This window comes from Sceloporus occidentalis, unplaced genomic scaffold (genome assembly GCF_023333645.1).
Source record: "Sceloporus occidentalis isolate IW3139 unplaced genomic scaffold, rSceOcc1.0.p SCAF_20, whole genome shotgun sequence".
Classification (NCBI taxonomy): domain Eukaryota; kingdom Metazoa; phylum Chordata; class Lepidosauria; order Squamata; family Phrynosomatidae; genus Sceloporus; species Sceloporus occidentalis.
In genome coordinates this window covers 3,676,570-3,687,844 of record NW_028317000.1, presented here as the reverse complement: position 1 = coordinate 3,687,844, position 11,275 = coordinate 3,676,570, and the positions used below count along the sequence as shown (strand labels likewise).

Genomic DNA, 11,275 nt, shown 5'->3' with positions numbered 1-11,275 from the left:
ACCTGAGAGAGAAAACCTAAGATCGCATGAGGACGGGTCATGGATCCGGCCGATCCCATCAAACCCATCGTCCCCGTTGTCTCGCCTTCTCCTTTGCAGCCTCAGATCTCCCTTTGACCTTCCCTTCCCTCCAAGGTAACATAGCTCTCTTGGGTCCTCTCTGGCTTCCCTTGCCAGCTCTATCTTTAGAAAGCTAAGTGGTGGATGACCTACAAACGGGATAAGTCCTCCGGCGCAATCGCTGCTGGCACTTTGAGGGGCACTTCTGGGCGAAAGGGTGGTCAGTCAAGGGCAGCCAGCAGTTCCCTTCCCCAATTTATGGCCTTCCTTTCTCCCCAGATGGGACCTAAGATGGTTTACAACACACTGAACACACTAAAAGGAACTGTAACGCACTGAACCTGGGTCTCAGATGGGATCCCAAGATGGTTTACAGCACAGCAACACACGAAACACACTAAAACGAAAGGCACCATGCTAAATGCAGCACACTAAACCTGGGTCTCAGATAGGAGCCCAGATGGTGTGTTCATTGTGTTACAGCATAGTAACACACTGAACACACTAAAAGGAAATGCAGCACACTAAATGTAATACACTGAACTTGGATCCCAAATGGGACCTCAGACAGTTTATAGCACAGTAAACACACTAAACACACTAAAAGGAAATGCAACATACTAAACTTGGGTCTCAGATGGGACTCGAGAGAGTTTACTGCACAGTAACACACTAAACACACTAAATGCAACACACTGAACCTGGCTCTCAGATGGGACCCGAGATGGTTTACAGTACAGTAACGTACTATAAGCACTAAAAGAAATTTGCAGCACACTGAATGCAACACACCAAACTTGGGTCTCAGATGGGACCACAGTTTACAACACAGTAACACACTGAAATAAAATGCAACACACACACGAAATGCAGCAAACTAAACTTGGGTGTCAGATGGGACCCTAGACAGTTTATAGCACAGTAACACACTATACGCACTAAATGCTACACACTAAATGCAACACATTAAACTTGGGACTCAGATGGGAACCCAGACATTTGACAACAGAGTAACACACTAAGCACACTAAAAGAAAATGCAACACACTAAACTAGGGTCCTACATGGGACCCCATACAGTTTACAACAGTGACACACTAAACACACTAAAGGAAAATGTAGTGAGAACGATTCATAATGCAAACATTTTAAAGGAAATAAAACTAGCGACCATAACACAAGGACTCTTTTTTTCCAGGCCTCCCTGGTAATACACAGCTTTGGGAAACTTGATGTTACATTAAACAGTCCTTTTATCGCTTTCCACCATACAAATCCTCTGTTTGTGTATATACATGTGTGTGTTTCCCAGCTATATATCCTGGCTTTAGTCCTAAAGGATCAATAGATACAAAGACACCGCTTGGAATAGAAGCAACTCCTTGCAATGTCACTTTGCAAAATGGATGCATTAGCAAAGAGCAGGAGATCAAAGCACGCAGAGTTTTATTGCGAATGTTATAATGTCGCTATGCTGGGTTTGTTTAAGTTATCAAATTCTTATTTTTCTTCCATTGTAAGATGTTTTCCAGCCTTGCAAAACAAACAGCTTTTTAAATTTTACTGGGGGAAACTTTTAACTGAGGTGGAAACTGATCGGGACAAAGGCAAAAAGGTTGGATGATCAGATTTCGGGACAGGGATGTGTTATCCACGGAGGTCTTGGAATAGTATAACAAGGACACGCTGTATTTTCGGAGAAGGTAGTCTTTAAGTTTTCTGTTGCTGAATCCCTCCGAGATTTAGCCAGATCAGGGTTGCAAGGAAGCAAAGGCTGATAAAACGGACTGATAAAACCAAGGGACGGTTATCCTGGTGGCGTTGAGTCACCCACCCATCGAAATATTCTGCGTACTTTGGGTCTAATATTAGTGCCTTTTGGTTTCCTGCCCCTTTGCAAAGGAAATAGGGAGAGAATGAGTCACAGATCTATATATGTGTGGTTCAGTGTGTGAATGCGAGAAAGTGGATTTCAGGAGAGAAGGGAGTTCTTCATCTGGGTCAGGATTCTCCAAGCAGAGTTGGCATGCATTGCATTTTAAATTTCTTTACAACTGTTGTTCTCGTTGTGTGCCTAAAATTGGTTTCCGACTTATCTGACCCGATCGCCTTAACCTGGACCCATTTAACGCTTTTTAAAACTGCAAATGTATGTTGTGTTTAGCAACGGCTGCAGGAATGGTGTTCACACAAAAATGGAAGGATTGTGAGTGACCGACAATTGATGAATGGCTTACAAAAAAGATTATGGATATGGATAGACTGACGATTCATTAGGAAAATGGGAGGAGGACTGGGAACCAGTGTTAAATTGGTGTAAGAAGAAGTGGTTATAATGAAAATACATCTCCTATCATCCCAGCCCACACCAGCCAATGCTTGGGGATTGGCATGGACCAGTAACTGGGGATTATGGCCAAACACATAAGTGTCACCTTGCTTAGCCTGGGGAAACAGGTTTCCTAGGGTCTTCTTCTTGGCAGAATTTGTTCAGAATGGCTTTTGCATTGTCCTGAGGCTGAGAGAATGTGACTTGCCCAAGGTCCCCTTGGCAGTGGGTTTCGTAGCCAAGGGGGGATTTGAACCCAGAGTCGTAGTCTGACGCTCAAACCACCAAGCTGGCTCTGTTACTTACATGAGTTAAGTATATTTATCTAAGCAGCTGATAACAGGATTCCAGCTAATGTTATTATCGGCGGGTTCATTTTCTCCTTGTTGTTGCTCCAGTCTGTCTTCCTTCCTTCCTTTACTTCTCTCTCTCCTATAGTTTGTGGAAAGTTGAGGAATTGCAATGCCTGCCTGCCAAAAATTTGGGATAATCGCCTTATCCCCTCCAGCCACCCCCCAATTTGTAGGGACAATCCCCATTAACCCTCTCCATCCCACTTTCTCAGCTGCTTTTAAAATGTCCTGGTTTCTCCCTTTTCCTCCCACTTTTCCTCCTTTACGTTCAGCTTACTTCAGCCCCTGCAAACCGAGTTCAAAGTGCAAAAATAGTTTACACTCAAATTAACTTGGTAGGTAGGAAAGGAGGGCAAAATTAATGAATTAATTCCTCGACCGTGTAGGAATACACACCTAAAACGCTCCTGGGATATGGCCCTCCAAACAGGTCCTGCGAGGCTGGAAGTTAAATGCTTGTATGTCTGTTGTATTTAGGTTTTGCGGATGATGTAAATATGTGTTGTGTATGTAATAAGTTATGTCTATATATTGTGCATGTTGTTTTAATATACAGTGGTCCCTTGCTATCTGCTGGGGTTTGGTCCCAGGACCCACCGTCAATACCAAAATCCATGGATGCCCAAGTCCCATTAAATACCATGGTTAGGAAAATGGTGTCCCTTATACAAAATAGCAAAATCAAGGTTTGCTATTTGGAATTATATATATATATATATGAATATTTTCAAGCCATGGATGCTTGAATGTGGATATGGAGGGCTGACTGTATTAAGAAAACGAAAAGTAGAACTATGACAAAGAAAAGAAAAGTAGTTTGCCTTCCATTAAGTCAGCAGCAGGAGGAGAGGTTGGAACCTATCTTTTCCCAGTCGGCTTTGGCAAAAGCAAACTGACCCAGCCTTTACTAGCTTGCAGGGTCTTTCCCATTAATATCCCCCCCCCCCAAAAAAAAAGGACCGTACTCTGATGTTTTGTGGCCACAAGCATCCCAGTTTTCATCTCTGAAATGTTGGGAGTCTCCCAAAAGGAAGGTCCTCCCAGCTCTGCTCTCCAGCCACCTGTTTCCTCCAAGCCTCCAACTGTGGACTTAACCATTGAAGCCATGGTGGTTCAGGGGTTTTTCTCCAACCAACAATTTCCAAAATCTGACCCACACCACAGATAATCCGGAAACTCAGAATTTTCATTTCCAGCCACGTATCAGGAACAGACGGCACCCAAAACGGCCCCCTTCTCTTTGCCCATAACCACCGGCTTCTGCTTCCAAAAACCAACTCCACTCAACCCAAATATTTAATTGTGGTGCAGAGAGGGATTAATCGGTGGGGTGGGTTTTGTTAAGACTTAGGGATGCTTTTAAAACAACATTTAAAAACACGTCCTTTGCCTTGGCAAGGGGTGCTTCGATCTTCTTTGCAGCGAGGGTCATGGTGGGCCACATGCGGCCCCTCAATGCTGTTTATGTGGCCCTTGAACCCTTCTAACTCCCTTATTCTGGCCATAATAGAAAGAGAAGATGGATTGTCTTTTCCAGATGCCTCCTGGCCATTTATCTTATCAAAATCCCAGGCACTACATAATATTTAAATGGAAACATTACTTTTTCGGGGAGTGCGTGTCCGGAGGAGAGTGACCATAATGGTGAAGGGTCTGGAAACCACAAAGCCCTATGAGGAGAGACTCCAAAGTTTTCTGTCCCTCCTTATTTATTTGTTAAAGGGATTTATGAATAAGAAGGGCACATTCACCCTCCATCTCTGTGTGGCTGCAATATCGGGCATTTTCGCTTCCGTTCTGGCTTTGGCGGCTCCTGACTTGATCCAGGTCCTGTGTATTTTGGATGCCAGGTTGATGTTCTTCTCTGAAGCACTTTTGCACATAAAGGGGGGACTGTTCACGATGGAAGAGGAGGAAAGGAGGGGGAAACCGCCAGCCGTCCAGAAAAGGAACAGACGGTGACTGTGCGGCCTTGCCCTATATTCCGAACCAAGCGCTGCTGGAATTGTGACCGAAGGAGCCTCCCTTTTAAGTCTCCAAACGGCGAGAAATCCATTGGTGCGAATACATTCCTTGTAGGCTCCCTTTTGATTCTCATTATTTGATTCTCATTCCAGACCCTTCACCATTTTTGTCACCCTCCTTTGGACACACTCCAGCTTCTCAGCATCCTTTTTGAACAGTGGTACCTAAAACTAGGGACAATATTCCAGGTGACCAAAGCAGAATAGAGTGGCACTATGACTTCCCTTGATCTAGACACTATACTTCTATTGATGCAGCCTAGAATCGCATTGGCCTTTTGAGCTGCCAATGCTGTCCCTGCTTCCCTTGGGCCAGAAGCCTTGTTGGGCTTCATTTGGGGCCTAGCTTCGGCCGCTTCCATCAGCTGGACGAACATGAGACCGACCGAGTGGAAATCCATCGTCCAAGGCAACTGACCCTCTTTGCAAAAGACTAATTGAAGGCTGGGGCGAATGCTTGGCCACGGGGACAAGGAGGAGGCGGGGGCCTCATTGCTTCCAGACCATGAGACAGAGAGGACAGATTCCCGGTGGCCCTTTTGACCCGGCAGACATCACAAGTGCTCCCAAAGTCTGTTCGGGCCGCATTTGGCAGCATCTCTTGGGTTTGTGGGTTTTAGCTGGGATTAAGTGCCCTGGCTTTGTCTGCCCTTCCCTCCGTCCCGGGGGGGGGGGGGGGGAGAGAATATATCCCAGGGAAAGGAGGGGAACCAGAGCCAAACGCACAGCTCTCTTTGGCATTTGCAGTGGGAACGGGAAAACCGTGCCAAATGGCCCCAGTGATGCCCATCCTCATGGCGGCAGGCTTTGTTTCAGGCCGTCTAATGATTACCCTGGTAATACTTGGCCGCCATCCCTTAGACTTGCCCCAACCATTACTTCACATCTTGGCCATCGCTTAGGGTTGGCTCATCCACCATCCCTTGGAATTGCACCAGGAATCCATGTTGGCAATCTCTTCTGGTTGCCCCCGGACAAATGACCAGCCATCAGTGACCATTGCCCTGTTGGTCACCCTCCTTGGCCATCGCTTAGGATTGCCCAGGTTACACTTGTCCACCTTCACTTCCGATGGCTCCAATAGCAATAGTCTGCCATACCTCCAGAATCCTTTATGAAGGAGACATCTGGCATTGGGAGATTTGCTCCTCGAAGGCTTGTAGGACCTGGCCGTGGGCATAATTCAGGCGCATGGGAGAGATACTCAGGGCTGGCTTGTTTCCCCATTATGGCTTTGTGTGTTCAAGGGAAAGGGGAGTGTTAATCAATGGGAAAGTTTTGAGGTTTGTCCCTCAGCGTCAGTTTGGTTTTGAATAAGTCCTGGCTTCATGTGGGTTCCCTTGTCTTTCTTGGTTCTTAAAAACATGACATTTCTTTTTTCCTTCCTTCCCCAGTTTCTTCTTTCTCTTTTCCCTTTTATTTTCCTTCCCTTTCCTTTTTTCTTTCTGTGGCCTGCCTTCTTTCTTTCTTTCTTTCTTTCTTTCTTTCTTTCTTTCTTTCTTTCTTCCTCAGCTCTTCTTGTCATGCTTTCTGTCTTTCATTATTCTTCCTTTCTTCTGCCTCACTTCCTTAGTTCTCTCTCTCCTCTCCTCTCCTCTCCCCTTCCTTCCTTCCTTCCCACTCTTTCTTTCAACCTTCCTTCCTTAGTTTCCTCTCTTTCTTTCTCCCTTCCTTTATTAGTTTTCTTTCTCTCTCCTTTCTTCTTCCCTTCTTTCACTCCTATTTTCCCCAGCTTGTTTTCTTCCTTTCTTTCCTGCTCCCCTTTTCCCTTCCTCAGTTTCCTCTCTTTCGTCCTCCTTCTTCCTTCCTTCCTTCCTTCCTTCCTTCCTTCCTTCCTTCCTTCGTCTCAGAGGATCACCCCTTTCCCTTCAGTGTGCATTTGGGGGGTGGCTGGGCTTTAGGGTGGCTTTAGGGTTATGACAGTCACAAACTCACAAACCCACACACACTTGTGAACCCTTTGCACAGGGCTGGGAGTGTGCCAGGTGCCCCTGAGCCTGGAACATGAGCTGGAAGTGTACAAATGTGTTTGCCAGGAATTTGGACTGTCATTGCTTGTGTGATCTGTTATATCAAAACATGGAGGGTTTTCTTTTCCTCCCTTCCTTCCTTTCCCAGCGGGACTTTCCTTGATAAACCAGGGTTATGCAAGGCTCAATTTGGATCCTGGGGTTTCACATCCAGAGCCTGAACTTGGGCCAGAAAATGAAACCTGTCCTTCCTTTACCTTGTGAAGATCTCCCTATCATTTTGGTTGCTCCCTTGCTTCCTGTTGATTGTTTGAAAATGTTAAGTGTCGCAAAGGCCCTTCTGAAAGCATCTACTGTGTGTAACTCATGTATAAGTCTAGAAATTTCGGTCACAAAAATTGTCCCCCCAAAACCTGAGTTGACTTATCCGCGGGTCAATAATGTAAGCCTTAGCTCTTGTTTAAAGGAAGGAACCATCCCGTGGTGAAAAGCAAGAAAGTATAATATGCGAAGCAGCAAACCCCACTACTCTCTCCTCCATCCAGCCTTAAGAGTAAGCACAAAGAGCTATGTCTGGAGGCATTTTATAAGTTCCTTGACATTGCATTGCTTTGCTTTGCTTCATCTTTAGACCCTTTGCTACATGGCCCCTTACGTTTTACCCTCGAATTATCCACAGGTCAAAGCAAAATCCATCATTTTGGCCCAACACTTGCCCTCGACTTATACATGAGGTCGACTTGTAGTTGAGTATATACAGTAGTCCTCTCTCTAGTTTGGAGCAGAATCCGGAGCAGATTCTGAGAGTTGCAGTGCTGCTGAGCACTTTGAAAGTTCTGTTCAGTGCATAGGGAAAGTGGTCTTGGTGCCACAAAGTACAGTCTCCTAGGATTCCCATAGCAATGTAAAATGGTGTCAACCCAGATTATCCCTCTGGTGCGGACACAGCCCTACTATTTGGTTGCACTTCTGCAAAGGGGATTGGAATTTTAATTCGTGAGGTTTCCCTCCTCGGAGCCCAGCCCTCCTCCAGGCCAAAGAGAAGGGAGGGAGGAAGGGCAAGCCATTGCAAGCAGAAGAGAAGAGGAGGAGGAGGAGGAGGCGTGGATGGGGGGAATGGGAAAGAGCCTGGGAGGATAGATAGGTCAGACACTGGAGCTGGCCAGAGGAGAGTCTTTTGAGGACTGACCAAAGGAAGGAAGGGAAGGAAAGAAGGAAGGAAAGGGGGACTGGGGGCTTTGCACTTTAATCTTTGCAAGGGGGAGCTTTCAGGTTTTTCCTTTTCACAAGCCCCCTCTGCCAGCAAAACTCTGCCAAACTTTGCAAGCTGGCAATTGCAAAAGGAGACGAGGCTGGGGGAAAGCCACCACCAGAGAACCCCCTCTTTCTGGGGGTCCCCCTTTCCCTCCCCCCAAATTTGGAAGAGGAAAGGGGGAGGGAGGGAGGGGAAAGCGGAGAAAGGGAAAGGGAAAAGGAAGGAAAGGAAACGAAAGGAAAGGAGGAACTCTGGAGAAGAGGAGAGGAGAGCCAGGTAAGGGGAGTTGGATGGGAGGGTTCTTCCAGCACCAAGGGACCCTGGACCTGGCACCCCCCCACACATTCTTCCTTTGGGATCCATCCATCCACCCATCCTGTCTATAGTCTGTCAATCTATCTTCTGTCTGTCTATCTGTTACCATCTGTCTATCTATCTTCTATCTATCTGTATTCAGTCTGTTTATCTATCTGTCCATCCATTCTGTCTATCGGTCTTCAGTCTGTCAATCTATCTTTTGTCTGTTCATCTGTCTATCCCCATCTAGCTTCTATCTATCTGTCTTGAGTCTGTTTATCCATCCATCCATCCTGTCTAACTGCCTTCAATCTGTCAATCTGTCCGTCCATCCATCCATCTTCTATCTATCTATCTTCTGTCTGTTTCTCTATCTGTCTGTCCCCATCTGTCTGTCATCCATCTGAGGAAGTAGACTGAAGTCTATACAAGTTCATGCTGACAATTTCTTTCTTTCAGTGAGTCTCAAAGGTGCTGCAAGATCTCTCTACATATCTATCCATCTATCCTGTCGATCTGTCTTTCATCCCCGTCTTTCTGTCAGTCTATGTACCTACCTACCTGTCTGTCCTCTCTCTCTCTTTCTATCTATCTACTTTTCCTAATGTCTTCTGTCTTCTCCTCCTGCCTTTTGCCTCTTCTGCCCGATCAATCTGTCTTCCATACTTCCTTCCCCTCTTTCTTCCCTTCACACGTGGATCAGTTTCTCTATCCATCTTTCTCTTCATCCATCTTTCCTTCCCCTTCCTTCCCTTTCTTTTTAGCACATTTATTTGACTGTTCTATCTTCCTCTGCCTGTCTATCCAGATACCCTTTCATCTTCTCTTTTCATCTGTAAGCCTCCATTCTCTTTATCTCTATCTGTTCATCATCCTTCTTTCCTATAGCCCTACTTCTTTGTCTTCTTATCTCCTCATCCATCTGTTCTTCCTTCCTTCGTTTCTGTATGTTTGGCAATCTCTCTGTCTGTCTCTGTCCCTACCTTCTTTCCCACTTTTCTGTGTAGCAATTTCTTCTTCACATAACAGTTTTCCTATCTGTCTGTCTGTCTATCTATCTATCTATCTATCTTATCTTATCTTATCTTATCTTATCTTATCTTTCTACCCATTTACCCATCTCCCATCCAGCCTTTTTGCTACCTATCCATTCCTTCTCTCCCCTCTCATCTGTCTACCCACCTTCCTTCCTTCCTTCCTTCCTTCCTTCCTTCCTTCACCTCTGTCCATTATTCCCTGTTACCCTTCACTCCCTGACCCCCTCCATTTCGCCCTTCTCTCCATCCCTTCAGTCTCCTTCCTTCCTTCCTTCCTTCTTTCCTTCCTTCATTCTTTCTTTCCACAGGCCCCCCCCCCATTCACCTTCTCCCTCCTTGCTTCCATCTGAGACTCCTCTGGCTCTCCCACCATCCTTTTTTCTGTGGCCTTGCCTCCCTCCATCTCTTCCCTCCATTTCTGCCCTCTTCATATACCTTTTCCATTCATTTTTAACCACTTTGCACTCTTGACATGCCTTGTCCCATTCTTCCTCTGTGAATCATATCTATCTTATGTCTTCTTTCCTCTCTTCCTCCCATGTCTTTCTGTCCTTTTCAGTTCCCTATCTGTCCAATCTTCCTTCCTTCCTTCCTTCCTTCCTTGCCTCTCTGTCCATCTATCTGTTCCTTCCCTCCTTTCTTCCTTTTCTATCCATCTGTTCCTTCCTTCCTTCCTCCTTTCCTCCTTTCCCCTTCTTTTGTTCATCTATCTGTCTACTCCTTCTTTCCTCCCTCTCTCCCTCTTCTGCTCATCTATCTGCCTGTCTTTTCTTTCCTTTTTTCTCTCCTTTCTTTCCATCTGTCCTTCCTTCCTTTCTCTCGATCTGTCTATAGATTTGGCAAGGACATTCCCAATTGATCCTCTGCTATCCCACATCTATCTATTGGTCCCTTCCTTCTTTCCTTCCCTCCTTTTTTCCTCCCCTGTCCTTTCCATGTTTTTCTTCCTCTTTCTATCTCAGTGACTTCCTTCATGCATTGAACCAGACTGGCCTGCACCTCCCATCATCCTCGGCCAACAGCAGGGTCCTATTGGCTGGGAGTGATGGGAGTTGTAGTCCAACACACCTCTAAACGTGGCTGAGCTTTGGGGGAAAGGTGGACTCTTCTTCTTGTCCTTTTCATTGTCCTTTCCCAAATATTTTTATATACCTCTTCATCTGTTTGTCTTTTCCCCCCTTTAGATCTCTACATATGGAGAAAGAAAGAAGTGTCCACCTTTTCTGGAATGAAAAAACACTGGTCAGATTTTCTTAACTCCAAACGTAAAGCTCCAAAGGTAAGTTCACTTACATTTTAACAAGGAATTTATTTGTTGCTGTTGTGGTTGCAGAGACTGCACACACCTTTATTTATAAAGCGCTGTAAATTTACACAGCGCTGTACATACAAACTTTTAGTTAGAAGATAGGAGTTTGTCACACGAAGGAGATCAGGAGTTTATCCAGTGAATACGGGAAAATCATGTAATTACTTGAAATGATGTCACATGAACAAAACTCGCCATTTAAGTGGTCACAAAGCAGCATTAACACGCATCTCTTTACTTTCAGGATTTCAACAACAATGCATTTCCGATACCACTTTATTTGTGCAATTGCGTGTGATTATCATTCGTGCAATTATTTACCATTTCCGCTTTGTTTGCGGGATGCTTTAAATGTGCCTTAATCTCTCTTTTAATGCCCAAATTAGCACCAAGGGCCATCCCTTGTCCAAACCCATTCTGCCATGCAGAAACTCACAATCACAGTGTCCCCGGCATATATATATTTCAATGCAAACTGTGCCAGTTGTTCCCATCAATGCACAAAACATGCTCACAAAGACAACCGAAATGTTATCACACACCAAGTATGGTCCAGGTTGCGTTCTAGAGCAAAAATGGCAGAAATCCAACTTATTTTCTAGGCAAGTTGTTGGCGGATCAGACCCAACACTTCATTGTGG

At 45.4% G+C, this 11,275-nt stretch overlaps 1 protein-coding gene across 4 annotated transcripts in view; it reads left to right on the top strand.

Annotated features, from left to right (window-relative positions):
- Positions 1-11,275, top strand: part of LOC149301771 (ADAMTS-like protein 4) — a 51,573-nt gene continuing 40,298 nt past the window's right edge. For 3 of the 4 annotated variants that reach the window (XM_089482795.1, XM_089482797.1, XM_089482798.1), the window contains exons 1-2: positions 7,854-8,267; positions 10,510-10,604. The gene's annotated coding sequence lies outside the window, so the exon portion shown is untranslated. Of the gene's footprint in view, positions 136-7,853; positions 8,268-10,509; positions 10,605-11,275 lie in introns of those variants that run through there. The other variant, XM_089482799.1, reaches the window with a different exon arrangement.